We start from the raw sequence: 18,722 nt of genomic DNA on the forward strand, positions 1-18,722 counted from the left end.
GCTGGGGTGGCCCTAGGGGGGATTTAAATTTAAAAGATGCTGGTGCAGCATCTCAGCAGCCGTCCTACTTAAGCCAAAATCTATTTCCCCTTGAAGCTTCTTCCAAGCAGAGTCAAACCTTCTCTCTCAAGCTATTTCAAGTCTTCTCAGGTAGCTTCTCTCCAATAACCTTTCCTAAGTTTCTGCTTATGTCTTTCTTCAGGGCAGCTGCCTTTCTAATGTGAGGGGTCCCTTTTCCAAGCCAGCTGTTTCCAAGATTTAACAGGCGTCAGTGAAAGATCGAACCTAACTGGTGCCAGTGAGAACTCTGATCTATCTGACTCATTTTCAAAAGAAGCTCAGGATTCAAAACCAAAACCCTAGCAGTGCATCCACTCCACCCTGCTCTGTCTTATGCAAGAGTTGTGCAGCTAAGTTCTGCTAGATCTGAGTGGCACTGGCCAGGTTCAAACCTGATCCATTTGTGTCCAAAAACTGCCAGAAAATTTCTCTTTTTTCCTAAAACCCAAATATGGCTGCTCCGGAGTTGCCATCAAACCTGGCTGCCACAGTGTAGCCAGGCTGCTGCTGCCCAGTTGGGTACTATGAAGTAGATATTTATTGCCATTCCCAATTTGCAAGAAAAAGCAGGAAGTTAGTGTGGTCAAGTGACTTTCCCAAGATAACATGAGACAAAGCATTCTCACCTTCCATAGTCTTAACCACTAAGCCACAGGCACAGGGAAATGAGTATTCCACTTATATGCTGCTATAATAAAGAATATAAATTGGTAGAAACTTTTTAGAAGACAATTTGGTCATGAGTTAAAAATCTTTTAAAAGGGGTTTGTTCTTTGCTCTAGTGTTTTTTATTTAACAAACATCTATATAGCACTTACTATATGCCAGCCACTAGTCTAATTATCTTTCAAATATTGAAAATAAGATTTTATGACAAGATTGTAAACTAATATCTCTATTTCATAGAAAAGCAAAAATTTTTTTTTTAGAAAAGCAAATTAGAAGCTAGGCAATTTCCCCAAAATTTCATAATTCATAAGGAGTGAAGCTGTATTGTAGCTGTAGAATCATATGTTGATAAGAGTCAATGAGACAATATATTTTATTTTTTTAAATTATATTATGTACTAAAAAGAATATTTTTATTTAAAAAAATAAAGGACACAAAACACAAACTAGGAGAATGTAAGAATAACAAAAAGGAAACAGTGGTCTCTGAATGATGAAGCTTTTTTCCCTGAATATACCTGTATTTTCCTTTTTTCCCCTCCACAATTAAGGTAAATTTATTTTCCAAATAGCAATTCTCAATTTAGGATATAGCCTACAGGGGTTGTAATAGAGTGTCTCATAGAGGGATGTAGTTATATAAGTTTGCATGAAAACCCATGCTTGGAACAAACTTTGCCCGTAATCTAAGCTCCCTCATCCATTATTTATTGATACCAGACTAGCAAGCTAAGTATATTTGACTTTTCTTTAATAAAGATTTTATGTGATCTACTGAACAGCCCCTAATTTATGAATTTGGAAGATCTTACCCTATATTCATCAATATAACAAATCATTTCATTCCTCTTGCTACAAATCTCAGCAATGTTGAATGTGTTTGTGACTCCAGGATAGAACTATGGTTAAGAACCAGGTTCCAGGGATCAGACCTCTAAAGATTCATTCCTTAATCTACCACTCACTTGAGCTGTGTGACCTTGAGCCCCTTAAGGCTTTGTCTTCCTCTTCAGTAAAATGAAGATACTAGTGACACTAAGTATAAGGTTAAACATAGGGCTTTTGAGAGAATTAACTGAGGTAATGTATGTAAAACACAACCTGTCAGACACATAGTAATTATGCAACAAATAGTAGCTGATTTTATTATAACTAAACAAACATCATTGTTTAATGTTCATTTAAAAAGTACATTTGAGTTTCCCTAGTAAACATTATGATGCACTTTCTCATGTGAAGTGGTAGTCTCCTCTGAAGAATTTCCCTTAGCAAAGAGATGAGAAAAAGAAGGGTATCACCTATTTAAAGTTACCAAACTGTCAATATTTTAGACGGTCTTTATGGTTTTCTAAGGCTAGTTCTCATAATAACTGACTTCTACACCCACATTCAGTAATGATGATTTTTGTGAAATGTTCAGAATCCACAACCAATGTAGATACATTGTTTTAACTAAACCTTACGCTATTTGCTTTTGCATATGGAGACAGCCTCAAATCAAGATATGGACACTAATCCTCATTAGACAAATATAATCCTTCAATCACTTTAATCCTCATCAGACACCCATGCCATATTATTTGAACACTTCACATTCCCCTGGGGAAGAAATATCAGCTTAAATTCTTTATAATGAACAAGAAAAATATCAGTGGAGTACCACCCTATGACCATTTCCAAAAGACACTTTTTCGTGATCTCACTTTAATATAGAGGTTAATGAATGAGAGCACATGTGTGCAGAAACATACATACACACTTTTCAGTGAAAGAAATGGTATGGTATTCACTTTCTTCTCCCATCATTTCCTGTCAATGCAAAAGAAAAAGCTTTGGAGAAACTCTTGCTTTCTTTTGCCAATAGAGTTGTATACCAACTCCAAACCTGAAAGGGCTTTCCAACTGGATGTGATGATATGAATGAGTTACAGTAGACCTAGCGTTGGTACAGATCTCTAACTCTCCCCATATCAGTGAAGTTCACTGCCCTTCTCCATAATCCCGCTATCCCACTTGTCACACTGGTTGCACCTCTCTGCTCCAGCAAGTAATGCACTCCCCACACAATGGGAACAGCACAGGCAGTGTGGGGAAAACCAGATAATGCAGACACAAGCTTGACCAACTTGCTTCTTTTAGAGTGGCGCATTATGAACTGGCCAAGTGAAACATAAATGTATTATCCTGTTTTATTTTGTGGTTGAAAGGGGTGCAGTCTCCTTAAAGGTAGGGGTTTTGGTTTGCTGCTGAAGAACTCTCACTTTAGCTGCTTCACATATTCATCCAGAGCACTGCCTCCTGATGTGTATTGGCTGTTCTGACTCCAGCCTGCTCCAGAATGAAAGGAGAGATGTGCTAAGATCAGGTGATGTCTCTGCAAAATGGCTTTTATGAAGAGCATATAAACTCTAAAATCAGCTTGGAAATGTCTACAACTGGAAAGTAAATTTAGGAACTCTAGGTTAAATAGAATCTAGATTTCATAGGTTTCTTACCCGCAGGCACTTCCACAGGGCTAGCTTTATTCTCCTCTGGGGAAGCCTGTCTTTTTGGGTAATTATCTTCCTATCTAACAAAGGACTGTGTAAACACAAACACACAGACACACACACACACACACACACACACACACTCACACACATTTGTCAGGGTTGACATAAAATGAATTCAGGGTTGTTTTTTGCAGTCGCTTCATGAGTGAATCTGAGGCCTAGTAGTTTGAGAATGATGGCCCATAGCATTTCTTAAAATCCCTTCTAAACACACTCCCAAGGAATAACTTTTTAAATATCTAAGTCATTCTGATAGAGCAAAATACTCTAAACTTCAGACTTCCCCTTATTACAAACAATAACTAATAATGAAATGTATAACACTACATTTGAAAAAAACACATAATGGATTCTTACTTTATTAAATACAATAAATGATAGCAAAAGTATGACCATTTTACATCATAAAAAATTCTATAAAAGAAAAATACAGAGATCATCATTCAGTTCGTTAGAATGACCTTGAAGAAATATACTGAAAGTATACGAGATTTAGTTTCTTTATGGCTAGAATTAGCCATTCTCTATCTTACAAAGATGTTTCTAAAGATTAAAGGTAGGTAGAGAGCATTCCCTACCTTCTTTCCTTTCTATATTTCTGTGCCTCTTTACCACAACTAAATTTTTTCACTAGATGAGAAAACTTACTTTATCTATTCATCCAGATATTAGGAACCACTGTATTTAAGGGCTCAGTAATCACATCATGTTAAGAATTCAAAGGTATTTACAGATATTTCATTAAGCCACCTAAAATTTTGATGTTGAAGAAAGCAGAGATTTTCATTTTCATTTTATAGGCACATTTTTGAGGTTATGTGCTTCCAAGAAAACAACCAATCTGTGACCAAGATGTAATTAAGGCCCATGAATTCTAATTCCCAGGCTTTGACTCCAACCTCTGAAAATGCTTCAATTCAATGAAACTAATGGCACTTTGGTCTCTGGAATTAGATCCTGTTATCAATGACTTCCACATGGAAAGATCATTCCAAAATGTGTAATTAACCAAGAAAATGCAAATAAACCAATTTGTACCTGCTATTTAGAGGTAAGATATAGAAATGGTTTGAGTTCATTATGTGAAAACATAACCTTTTTCTGTTTTGAATGTAGCTCATATTTTCCAGTTCTTCATATTTTTTTTAAAAATTATTTTCAGTGAAATGTTAGATTACTTGTGATTCTATTCTCAGTACAGAGCTTGGAATGGAGAAATACATGTCATCAGGCACAACAACAACAACAAAACACCCTTCTTTCAATGGCCTTTGGTGATTCAATTTAATAAACATATTTTTTTTAATCTACTAGACCCTGCATTAGGTGGGACAGAAGTCAGGCTGCCAGCCTAGTGGTCTAGCATCATCTCCTTAGCCAGTGTTACTAAGTGAATGAACCTAAGTATATCTTCTAAAAAGCACACAGTAATTAGCAAAATAAAAGTATATGGGCATAGCCCTTAAAGACTACTTAGAAGAAATATTTAATCTGGACCTGGAAGGCTATTTTTTTCAAGTGACAGCATCTCAAGGTAGTTTAAGGGGAGAAATAGATTATGGGTTAGCTCTATTAAAACACTGGAATACACATGTGCTTTCTATTTCTCTTATCTGATTCTTTGTATGTTGGCCTCATGGTTTCCTATTGCATTTAGGTATTCTCCTTGTATTTGGAAATCTGGCCACTGGCAACTTTAGGCTCAACATCATTCCAAATTAATACTCAGAAGGGAAGAGTGTCTCTTGCCAAACTTCAATCAATGAAGCACTCAAATTAGACCAGCTTGGGTTACTTGATCATCTTTGGATTAATCATTGTGAAACACAAGCTTGATTTGTCCTACTAGGGTTATGAAGGCAAAATTGGAGCATGGCTGTAATTGACAAATCCTCCAGAAACACATTTCTGCAGAGGAGGAAAAGCAGGTTTTCCATGAAGAAGGATTCCGGGTACATAAATAAAGAATACTTTTGGAATCTAGAAAGGCAGATTTAGCTACTCTCAAACTAATGTGGAGAAAAAGCTCATTCAAAGCAAAAGTAAAGATTTGTGCAAAGACAAAAAGAGGGAAAATTCAGTATATATTGAGAGAATGGGTTGTTGTACATAGTGGGAAAGAATAGATGAAGGCAAGGGTCAGGTGGTTAGAATATTTGAAACATTATAAAGAGGTTTGTACCCTGTTTTCTAAGCAAGGTACAGATTTTTAAGATTTTAAGAGACACATCATGTCCTCTACATTTTAGGAAAATAGTTCTCTTAGCTCTTGGAGAATACACTGGATAGAAATGCCAGTAGCCCAGTAGGAAAGGTAGGTTGGCATATTGTTTAAAAAAAAAAAAGGATTGGTTTAAAAATGTAAACCAAATGTATTGGTTTAAAAAAGATGAGAAATTTCTCTCTACTCTGTAGGGTTCCAAGGGACTGGTCAATTACACTGTCCTCAACATACCCAAGGTTAGGTCGATGTTAATGTTATATTTCTGGGACAGGGTGATTTGTGCATTGGTAAGCATGTGAATCAAGAAGGTTTTCTGAGGTTTAGCCCATAGATCCTTTCATACAACACATTCTAAGGATGTAGGCTGAAAATCCCTAGCAGTCATCTTGCCATTACATAAAGTGCTTGTAAAATAAAAGTCAACACATAAGACAAATAGAGATGAAAATAAGAGACCTCTATTGATATTGCATCAGGCTCCAATTTACAGTGTCTTGAAATTCCAAATTACATGCACCGCTATCATTCTTTTTTTCATATTAATTTCAATTGCATTTATTTAATTCAGCAACTGAATATAGATGGTACCTACAATTTATTGAACATCTATTACATACCAGGCATTGAGCTGACTATTTTATGTGCATTGTTGTTTTAATATTTGTAACACTGCAAAGTAGATATTATGAGTTCCTATGTTACCATGACTCAAATAAGGTAAGTAACTTCCAAAAGTTTAAGAGTTAGAAATGAATTCCCCAGGTTTGTTCAACTCCAAAGTGTATCTTCTTTCCACTTTTTCATATCTGTGACACATTGCATAGATATGGTAAAGCGTATTTTTGATGAAATTAATAAAAGCCTCAGTTAAGTTGTACAACTTTTGGAATAAGTTCCCCAAGTTGAAAAAGCAACTTGACTTATATCAAAGCAGTCATGTCCACTAATCACAGGATGTATTAAAGGCAACTTACATACAAAGGTCTTAGGCACTAAAGCCAATGGCTAGGATTTCAGAAAGGCAAGATCTACAGCAACCACATTTATAGGGCTCATCTCATACCCTATTTGGTACTTAAGCTCTTTCTAAAGATGCCAGATGTCTGGAAGGAACATGTCACTTCATCTTTGTCCTACTAAGACTAGCAGAGTTGTGTATAAGTCACAAGTATAGGTTAACATACATGACACAAAATAAGCATTGGGAAAAACAGCTATTTTCCCATGGTAGGAAAATTGCTGGTTACTGGCATAAGCTAATGTCAGTACAAGATGGAGTTATGGACCCTCCCTGGTGGTGCAATGGGTTAGGAATGCAGCACTGCAAGCTAGCAGCCAGTTCAGTGGAGTTCTATTCCCCACCCTGAGGTGACCCACATGGCGTGGCAGACCACTGCTGACCAGCCTGCTGCTCCCCTTGGCAGTGTACTTCACTGATCTGCCTTCTGTTCTCCCCACTCTGCCTCTAGTGAACTTTCTCCCTGCCCTGCACCTCTGGCATGTACCCCAGTTCTTTATAAATAAATAAAGAAATCTTTAAAAACAAAATGAAACAAGATGGAGTCTCTTTGGTACTCCCACATAAGGCAGTAGCAGCAAGGATGAGAACAAAAAACAAATGTAAGAAATATTTGAGAAAGAATAACAAGTTACCACTGATTTTTTCCAAAGAATTTTAAATGTTGCAGAACAGTTAGGAATCTAAGATTTTGAAGTTAGGTTTATTGAAATATACACACAAGGAAAACCTGACTGAGGGAACAAATCACATTTCACTTCAAGTGTGTGTTGAATATCCAAGTGCTGTCATCTATAAACTCAGAAAACAGTTCTAGGAAGGTTATAGTATATATACATACACACACACACACATTTGAGACTAAAATATGAAGAAAAATGTTTATAGCTTCTGAAGTGGATAAGATTATTCAGACAACCAATGCATGAAGTTGGAAATGGAAGATGGCAGATATTAAACATTCTAGATTGAAAAGCATTAGCATCTAAAGAGAGGGGCTATATTCATGGTCCCTCCCCTTCCCACCCTAGAGGGGTCTTCAATTAGTCCACCTTAAGAATGTACATTCATCTGTAATGACATGACATGACCAAAACACACATCCAATATTTTGTTAGATCATCCATTCCTCATGCTCTAGTAGAACCAAATGCTTCAATTTTTGTACAAGGACCTTGGGACTTTATACAATAATATATTTTTAATATATTTTTTAAATATTTATTATTTTATGCACATGGAACTGGAGTTCAGGCTAGAGGTGCAGGGTTGGTGAAAGGCTTCACCACAGACAGAGCAGGGAGCCAAATAGGCAGGTCCACGAAGTACACTGCTAAGTGGGCTGGTCAGGAGAGGTCTGCTGCGATATGTGGATCACCTCCGGGGCTGGAGATCTAACTCTCACTGAAGCAGCTGCGGCTTGGCTCGCTTGCAGTGCTGCGTCCTAACCCGTTGCGCCACCAGAGAGGGCCCCATAAAATAATATTCTTATTACAGCTCTTATTAATAATAATAAATAGCATTGGGGACAACAGCACAGATTCGGTCTTTAAGCATATATGAGATTGAATTTCCATTGCATGATTCACTACTTGTGTGGCCTTTGGTAAATTACCTAACCTCTTTAGGTCTCAAAAAAAAAATTAATATATAAAAAGAGGAGGGGTCCAGGGAGGAGGATAGCTCTTTCACAAATTTTTTTTGAGAATAAAGGACATTTTTATTGGGTCTTGTTTATATTTACTAACACAGAGAAAGCACTAAATTAATAGTAAATATTACCAACTTATAAATCTATTTCTTCTTAGCAGACTTCTCCTATATCTTATCTTTGGATCTCTCTCCTCTGACAAAATATTTGGCAAACAAGCAGTTATCCAGAAACTGTGTGTTAAATTGAGTAGATAAGTTAAAGTGCTAAGAGCACAATAAGGCCCTCCCTGGATGCCTAACTGGTTAGAATGCAGCGCAGTAGCTCAACTCAGTCTCTTCAGGACTAGTTGGATCCCTACCCGGGAGGTGATCCACATGGTGCAGCAGACCTCTCCTGTTTTGACCACTGCTCCCCACAGCAGTGTACTTCATTGATGTGAGTATTCTGCCCGTGCTCTGTCTCTGGTGAAGCCTCTCACCCCTCCCTGCACCTCTGGCCTGTACCCAATTCTGTAAGTGCAATTATAAGACAACAGGGATATGAAAAGAAGGGAGGAGAGCATTTCAAGAAATATCGAGTGGCAAACAGTGCCAAATGCTTTGGAGAGAAATTGTAGAACAATGTCAGGAGATTACAAGGTGGGACTAAGGTGGTTTTGTTATAACAATTTGATGAAATACTGAGTACTGAAAAGAGATTTATGTGTAAGATGGAAAGATATGTTAACCAAAATTCTATAAAAGTTTTGCAAGATGTTGACTTGCGAAACAAGAAGAATAATAGAGATAATCTGAAAGTGGAACAAATGGAAGGCAATTATTTTGCAATAGGAAACATAATTTAAGTTTATGCAATCAAAGGAGGTGGCATAGTAGTGTCAGGGTAAAAATTCTAGACTCAAAGATGGGCAAATGTAATTATTGAATATTCTATTGAGACCTTCCAGGATTTATCAGGTTCTGTGGGAATGAGTGCTTCTAATTGATTTTCTATTGACCAAACTATTTTACTGTTCTGTAAAGGTAGAAGTTAACATGTAGAAAGAAAAAACTAACAGCAACAATAAAAAAACAAACAAACAAAAAACCCTGGATGGCATTGTAAACCATACTTGGCAATAACAATTAAAATTTAATGTTATCCAGTAAAGATAGTATTGATTTGTAGAAAAGATAATCCAAGTATACCATTTTATTGCCCTAACGAGTATCAGCCAGTTTCATATCTATTACCAAGTTTTTCAACTTTACTCATGCATCTTTCTGCTTTTCAAATTCTCCTTCAACACAGTTTAATTATTTCGGTGATAGTCTTTCATTCTTTCACAAGTTGTATGTTTGCCACATGTTCATTTTATGCTCATTTAAGAACCACTTGGATAGTTTTTGACATATATTTTTAATACCTTAAAAATTATAATTTATTAGAGGTAAGATACTATTGAACAATGAAGAAGTAGTAGATGTCCACACAAGATCCTGAGGAAGGAATTCAGTGACAATGTGGGTGGGTCTGGGTGAAACATCTCTTCTTTAGGAAGGGAGAGGAAGACAAAAAATGAATGGAGGTTTACAAGGTGGAGGAAAGAGATGTCATGTAATCATATATCTCAGTCACTGATTTCTTTTCTTGATGGAAACATAGGAAGTTAAAGTTTGATCATGTATTGTCTGAATTATTCTCTACTGACTGTGTAACAAAATCATGAGTTCATCTCATACTTAATCTTGTCTGCTGTTCCCATCTTTGTTGGACTATTATTATAGATGCTACATATTCATTTGGCACAAAGAAACCTAAGCACTTGTTTATTGTGAAAGGCATACCGACTGTCCCTTTTTAAATAAATCACAAAGCAAATAATCACATTTCCCTTAACTCAATTATCTGTTATACATCAATGATTTAAGGACATTTTCTGAAATGTTTCTGGGAATACTGAAACATATTTTTCTGGGAACACTCATGATATTGACATAAGCTATAAGGTCAACTTGGCATTATCTATTAAAAGACTTAAGGATGCAATAACTTTTGAGTTAGCAGTTCACTTCTAGGAATTTATCCAAAGGAAACAAAAGTTGATACTGAACCGAAAAAAAAATGTTTATTGCTACAGTATTTATTATGATGAGAAACAAAAATAGCATGAATATTCTTCCATAAGGAAATAGTTCAATAAATTATATTACAGTAGTCTACTGTGTGGTCAGTACAATCATGTTTTCAAAGATTATATGGTAACTAGGGCTAATGTATGCAACATAGTGTTAAATAAAAGGCAAGACACATTATAAAGCTAATTTTGTGGATTATATACATTAAAAGCTTGGACAGATATAAAATATTCCATAATTCAATTCCTAAACTTAGATAATAAGCATTTGGGCAGTAAGAAATAACCATATTTTAAAAAAGATTTATTTATTTATGCATACAGAATTGCAGGGGCAGTGAGAAGATTCACCAGAGGGGGAGCAGAACAGCAGATCTACTGAAATACACTACTGAAGAGAGCAGCAGGCAGGTCAGGGTCACCTCTCTGACAAGCTGAAGTAGCTGTGCTAACTTCATAGTGCTTCGCATTAACCTGTTGCACTACCAGGGAGGGGCCAGAAATAGCCACATTTTAAAATAGAAGAGTAACTCTCATTGAATGGAGGGGTGACATTAATTTCTCTTTTTTATATATTCAGATTATGGATCTGATTATATGTTTTAACATCTTATGTTAAAACATCATGGAATGCAAATATTTCTATTTCTACAATAGTAATAAAAATAGAATTTTCCTTTTAACCTCAGCTTTTAGTGGAGAAAGAAAGTATTTATTGGCATATCTGGGACCTGTATTTACAAAATGCTGTTAAGGCATTTCATGTCCTCTGGTGTCAGGTGGTTAGAGACATAACCCAACATAACCAAACAGTTAAAACCTACCAATGTCCCAACCATGTGAATCATCTATAGTCTTTCTTCTCAGGCCACACAAGTTAGCCATCACTAAGAAATATGTATGTCCGCTTTTTGATAGCCATCTGTCTGTCTGTCCATTTCTTTTTATTTACCAACACCACTAGGCTACTCTGCCATCGCTTTTATCCTAGATTATTTCATTGTCTTTCATTTGTCTGTATGCTTTCAGTTTTGCTCCCCTCCTATCCAATTCATATGTCAATAGCAAGCAGTGATCATGCTGAAGTGTAAATCTGACTAAGTAAAAACTTTCACGGGCTACCTATACCCACTACTTTGTGAATAAAGTCTCAAATGTTTAATATAGTTCGTTGTTTTCTCCAGCCTAGCATTTTCTCCCTCCTGTCTACAGCCCTTGCCCCAGGACATGGAAACAAGCACCAGAATGCCTAGAACATGCCATGTTCTCACTCACCTTTCAGACTTTGTATATTTTATCCCTATCCTTGGAATGTTTTTCTCTTTCTCCCCTTCCCATTGCGCCTAACATAGCTGCTCTGGTTATCCTCCAGTTTTAATTTACATAGTTCTTTCTGCAGGAGACATTCCTCCACCTCTTGGTCTGTGTAATAAACCCTTCCACTTGTTTCTATGCAGCTTACAGTAAGCACTTACATATTTCATAGTCTCATAATGTAAGCTATATAGTATGGAATATAACGTAACACATTTTATCGTAATTGCCTGATTTTTTATGTGTTTATTTATTTACATTTGTTGGTTTGTTCTTGGTTCTCCCTAACTATACCACAAGCTCCTTAAGGAAGAATGCTCTACTTAAATTTACTTCTATAGCCTCTATTTACTTCTATAGCTCAGTAAATATTAAGAGCTCGATGATATGATAGGATGATTAAATGGACAAATGAATGGAGACATTTCAAAGTCAGGTAAAAATCATATTTTTAAAGATCATTTGGTGACTAAGGCAAATGTATACAACATAATGCTAAACAAAAGGCAAGACACAATATGAAGCTAACTCCTGATTTGCCACCTACTCCAGGGTTGACACAGTGGAGAGCTACTTCCACTGTTTGCATAGAGGGATAAGCACCTATTTTATGTTAAATTGAATAAATAGTGTGAAAAGTAGAGATTTGTTTAAGAATTAAAATAAATGAATATTAATTGATTAAAAGGTAGTGTCTAGTTAGCTTTAAAAACATAACACATTTTTAATTCCCCTGAAAACATCTATCTTCACCAGAATTTGAAGTCATCCTTGCTTTTATCCTACGATTTCTTTAAATGTGTTCATTGTCACTTCATTGTAATGGGTATGTGGTACTTCATGCTGCCATCTTCTAGAAGATGTCCTTCATAAAACAAGTGACCCTGGGTATGCACTGTGGGAAGACAGGTCTGAACCAAGAAACTGGGAAATGCTACTTACCATTTGCTGTTCTTAGAAAGGAACAGCACAGATGGCGCATGTTAAAGACAGAAAATTTTGTTAATATCACTTTTTAGAAAGCTGAATTATCAAGCTTATTTAAGCTTGCTTGGGTGCTAAGTAAAACATTTTCAAAAATAAGGATGTACAGATAGTGGATTAGATCCATCTCAACTACTTCCTACAAGTTGCTGCAATTCCAGGGCCTTAGTTTCTTTCTTTCTTTTTTTTTTAAGATTTATTTACTTATGCATACAGAACTGGGGTACAGGCCAGAGGTGCAGGGGTGGTGAGAGGATTCACCAGGGACAAAACAGGCAGATTGACAAAGTACACTGCTGAGGGGAGCAGTGTGCGGGCCAGGAGAGGTCTGCTGCGCCACATGGGTGACCTCCGGGGCGGGGATTGAACTCATGCTGAAGTGGTTTTAGCTTTTTAGTGCTGTACTTTAACCCGGTGTGCCACCAGGGAGGTTTCCTTTTTTGTTACATGAGAAAGTTGGACAATCATCAAAGATCCCTTTCAGACTTAAAATTCTATTTTTAATGAAGTCAAATGATTTGTTGATATATTTGCACAGAAATACTTAGGGGGAAGTATACCAAAGATTATTTCATGTAATCATAGAGAACTAAATTTTATTGTAAGCAGACCCTTACAATCTGCTTTTTAATTTTGTATCATCATTGAGACCTCTAGATGGACATGCAGATAACAGAAACATATCTGATACTCATTCATGAAAATAAAATATAGTTAATTTGGACCTCTAGGCAATGGTTCTCTTAAATACTTATTGCTGTTTTCTTCTTGTCCCTCCTAGTAAGTAACTGAAATAAAACTAATGGATATACAAGTACAAAGATATCAAGAGGTTGGGACCTCTGAGTCTGACAAACAAAAAGCCGATTCTGCGCCCGTAGCATGCTGTAGACACATCTGGCTTACTTTAGCTCACAATGGAGTAATATGAATTGTGCTAAAAAGCACTATTTGTGCAAATGCAAATAATATTCCATCTGCTCAGATTTTTTTTCTTATATGGCTTTTGTTCCAGTGTGGTAAAAGCCTGTTTCTTTACCCTGAAGTGCTCCTGCTGATGAAGAGTGAAGTACATGACAATGAACTAAAATCCATTATCAAACAAATACAGTGAGCTTTTCAGCAAGTCATTGCAGGGAATGTTGCCTTTTTCTCTGGCATTAAGTTGAAAGCGATTTGTGCTCATGCAAATAAGACAAAGTGGTGGGTTTAAAATTGTTCATATGCACATACACACACACACACACACACACAGCACTCCATACACTATAGTTTGCTTTTGTAAATCTTCCATTTTTATCTCTCTTGATGGGGAGGGCAGCAAAGAAGCATTTGGGCATCATTCTTTAGATTTCTTATGGGTTGAGTAGTGATAATTCTCAACAGAACTATCTAAGCTTTACCTTACGCTGTCTTGAATAACTTCCCTGAGAGTTGGGAAAACTGCTTTCCCAGCTTCTAGGAAGACTCCAGGGCAGGTTAGAAAGAAACTTACCTTGTGCTGTTGAAACCGAACCCAGTAATTTTGAAGAGATTCAACTTCAAGATTCACTGTTAGTGACAATGAAATGTAAGTTGTCCAAGTGCAATCTTAATCATTTCTGAGTGTGCCTTGGGCCATAATTTGAAAGTGCCACTCTTCCTAAAATCAGTAAACCTTTTCTTTCTTTTTGGAAGAATGTATATATGAGAAACAAATATATTACAGGTACACCAAATGTTAATGAGTCAGCTCCAGAGAACACTCCTATTCTGGAAAATGTGTTCAGCCTTCCTTTCAATCACCTGGGTCCATAGCTTTCCCCTTTGTTCCTCTACCTGTAAGAGGGAAAGAATGTCCCAAACAAACTCTGCAAATGTGTTTTGTGGGTTTTACCCCCACTCCAGACCAAAGATATCCAAGACACCAAGAACTACTGTCATCTCCACTGAAGGGAGGGTTTTTGGGAACTGAGGATAAACAGCCAGGATTGGTATAACCAACAACCTTAAGGGTTGTTGGTTTTTCACCTGCCTTCAGTCCCAGATCAGCTGAGCTGGTAGGACACATTCACCAATTTATCTCTCTCTTTCTTTATTTCCCCTTTTTGTAAATAAACCCTTTATTAATTATTTTGTGTGTGCTTGCAGTTCAGTCTATTATAAGTCCTTTAAAAAAATTTAAAGATTTATTTTATTTATTTATAGATACAAGAACTGGAATACGGGCCAGAGGTACAGGTGATAAGTGGAGTCACCAGCAGGACAGGTGCATTTACTAACATACACTACTCAGGGGAACAGCAAGCGAGACAGGAGAGGTCTGCTGTGCCATGTGGATCAGCTTCCTGGGTGGGGATCAAACTTGTGCTGCAGCAACTGGTAATAGCTTGGTAGTACTGAGACTTGAACCCCCTGCACCACCAGAAGGCCCCTATCACCATAGGCCCTTTAAATACATGGGTGAGGACCCATACTCAGACAACCTATTTAACATGAGATTTCCCTACAACAAAAGTACTTGAATTATTAAAGAAAAAGTTGCTACAGATACCAAAGATGTTATGCTACTAACATTCGTAGTCCTGGAAGAAAATAATTTCAGAAAATAAACAGCTGTTCCTTTGTAAAGTATATTATAAACAATCAAAATATGATTGTTTTTGAAAGGTCATCCAAGAGACACATGGAAAAGGGGGACAATGGGGACCTTGAAACTTGTCCTTGCCTTTATCTTCCCATACCCAAAAGCAACCAACTGCTTCCTCCCACCTTCCACCCAGCTGCAGTCAGCCCCTATCTCATGCATACCTGACCGAATCCCAGAAAGCCCTTAAAAACCCCCAGACTCTGGCCTGGATGCAACTTCTCAGACCCCCTTGGGGGTCGGTGAACCTCGCTGGGGTGGAGGTTCTGGGGAGGGGGAGCTCCAGTAAAATCTCCTTTGCTGGCCACTCTAAGTGCCTGGACTCTCGTTCCCTCCTCTTTGTGTTTATCTATAATACCTCCTCTACTTCCTGTAATTTTCTTATTGCTTTCTTTTAGGATATCTATAAACTACCTTTTACAGCCCAATAAACCTAAAATTAAGCACTTAGTTACACAAATGTGTTGTATCAACAGTTTTGCAGTTAACCTATGTAAATATTAACGTTTAGCAGCTGAAAGGGATCTTAAATGAATTAGTAATTTAGTAACCCAAGGCTATTAAGCTACAGCAGTTATCTTGGTTCAGTTTCAGTAATTATATTTACAATTTTATGGTATATGTTAGAGCTACTAGAGCTATAAAGAGATAAAATAATATTTTCTTAATAAGGCCACTTTTATGAAAGGTGATTTCCTTTTATGTTAAGGCAAGATAACTTTTCACTCTTCTTAACATCAAAGGGTAACACATTATTCCAAATATGTTTTAAACTTTTAATATAAAAATCCTTACATATTAAACCATTTATATACAGTTAGTCAAGAAAATGTCTTGTTCCACTCACATTAATGTCTAAGTTTAATTAGACACAGAAAAGTAAAGGATTTAAATTCAAATCCTGGCCAACATTAATTATAGAATTCTTAATATTGTAGCATGACCTTTACTAAGTTTCTAGGGTATGCTCAGTGCTAAATAAAAAAAAAAAATTCTGAGGACAAAGAACTGGTTATTGTAAAATATTTCGTGTATTGGTATGTGATACATCATTCTAATGTCCTCTCCCAATATTCCAAGAAGCAACATACTTTGAAGTTCTGGAACTTTGATCTTAGAAGAACCAGAACTTTGTTCCAGTGCCCTGCTACCACCTAGTTAGTGTTGCAGGGAAGAAACATAGTGAGGCCAGAGGTGGGAGGTTAAAAGAATTCACCAGAGACTGAGTGGAGAACAGGAAAAATGGATTTACTGAATTACAGTGTTAAGTGGAGCCACAAGTGAGATGATGAAGTCTGCATGCCAGGAAGGATTGGGGCTACCCTTTCATAACCTGTTCTGGTGGGCTTTTCATGTCTGGGGGGTTCTGCTGGCTGCTACCTGCCAGAGTATTAGGTTTCAGTGGGTCTTCCACACAGGAGGTGTCCTGCCTGTTTGCTCTGTTGCCTCATTCCTGGGAATTTCCATGCCTCCCTATTGGTCTTGTAGACTTACAGCCAGCTTCACACGGTAACTCTGTAAGTTTCCCTTCTTACCTATTTTGTGTGTTTCAGCATTGTTCAGTGGAACGAAGTGCAGAACTTAGTTTTAATTTTATTAAATGATACCCTTACAGTTACAAGGCCAAAGATGTGTTTTTTCTGTTTCTGTTTTTGTTTTTATTTATGCATACAGAATTGGGGTACCCGCCAGAGGTGTGGGGGTGAGAGGATTCACTAGAGACAGAGTGGGGAGCAGAATGGACAGATTAACTGAAATACACTGCTGAGGGGAGCAACGGGCAAGACAGGAGAGATCTGCCTCACCATGTGGGTATCTTCCTGGCTGAAAATTGAGCTCGTGCTGCAGTGGCTTTGGACAGCTTCATAATGCTGTGCTTTAACTTGCTGTGCAACCAGGGAAGGCCTCAACCAAAGACTTGTTTTTAGCAGTCAGGAATCTTGAACATTTTTTCAACATTTGATCTAAGGTGACTTTGTCTCACTACTTACAGTTTTAATCTCAGGTGAATATGGAGCTGGTCCACATATAGCAGTTTTTGCCTATGCCAGGAAAGAAGTACTGTTGGCCCATTATGAGCAGTAGGAGCAGGGTCCAGCGGTAAAGGAGAATGACCATGCAAGAGCACACACCAACCCTTCTTCACACCTGTTCACACATCCTTGCTACTTTCATCTTACATCATTTAAAAATGAATACTTCTTTACCAATCAAGAGGTTTTTATTAAGCATTCATTTACATCTAAAGAGTTCTATAAACTGTAACCACAGGCATCATGCTGAAGAGCAAAAACACTGACTAGATTCACATTCCAATTCTGCCAATTAAAAGTCAGTTATGACTCTTGGTCACTCATTCAAAGTGTTAACGTGGCTCAGTTTTCTCATGCATAGTATAGCTGTAACACCTGCTCCATTTAACTCTTGCAATTATTCTGAAAACTAAACAAAATAAGTCATGGAGAGAATGCTTTGAAATTATAAGGCACAAAGCACACAGAAGTTGTAGTATGTTCTGTATTCTCTGTGATTAACACAGTTCTATTAACTTCTCAAAGGAAAGATCTTAAAATAATTTCAAATTGCAAATAAGAATCATTACAAAATGTATATAAAAAAATCAAGTGAATTCAGTAAACTCTAACTTTGGTGTTGAAATAATTTGAAACATATTGTGGAACAAACAAATCTATTTTATCTAATATTTCACTCATTCATTGATTACTTCAATCAAAAATGTAGGCAATGGCCCTGAGTTTCCACTCAGGTTTGAATTACATTCTGAGGTTCCAGAAGTCAATTAAATCATTTAAAAATCTAATTGTTAACAGTGTGTTCCCCAGGAAAAGGGGAATTTTCCAGGTTCCCTGCCCCACCCAGAAGGGGGTGGAGCTGAGTAGGGAGGAGAAGAATCTGGAGAGAAAGTTGAGAAGGAAGGAAGCAGGATGGAGGAAGGCAATTGGATAGATAGACACATGAAGAAGTGGTTCACGTTTCTTGGCCCAGAACTGGTTGATACAGATGTGAGTGAGAGACCTGTGGGGAGGTTCACTATGGCAGCATTTATCTTGATTTTGATTTTGCTCTTTTCCTCCCAGACTTGTCTGGCCATTTCTTACCCTTTTCTATGGGTTCCTGCCAGAAGGTGCTTTATACTTGTGGCGGGCTTTTCAGGCCTTGCTTTGGATCAATCCCTTTTGAGTAGACATTTACTTATGAGGGGATGGGTAACTTCGGGTGTTTGATTTAGAAACTACATTCTTTGTCTTTTCTGTATTGCGCACATTAGTATTAAAGTTCCTTTCCATTAAAGGTCTTATGTTTTATCTTGATGCAAGGGATTGCAGAACCTTTTTAGAGCAGGCAGTTTTGGGGCTTAGGGGTGCCCCTCTCTCCCTGCCCTGTAACAAAATGACATTTTGTAATTTGGTCTTATAGAATTTAATAAAAATTCAGCATGATATTATTAGTGGATTCCATGTTGGCATTTCTTGTAAAAAAAAAA

The sequence above is a fragment of the Condylura cristata genome, unplaced genomic scaffold, assembly GCF_000260355.1.
Source record: "Condylura cristata isolate star-nosed mole 26May11 unplaced genomic scaffold, ConCri1.0 scaffold00003, whole genome shotgun sequence".
In the NCBI taxonomy this organism is placed as follows: Eukaryota; Metazoa; Chordata; class Mammalia; order Eulipotyphla; family Talpidae; genus Condylura; species Condylura cristata.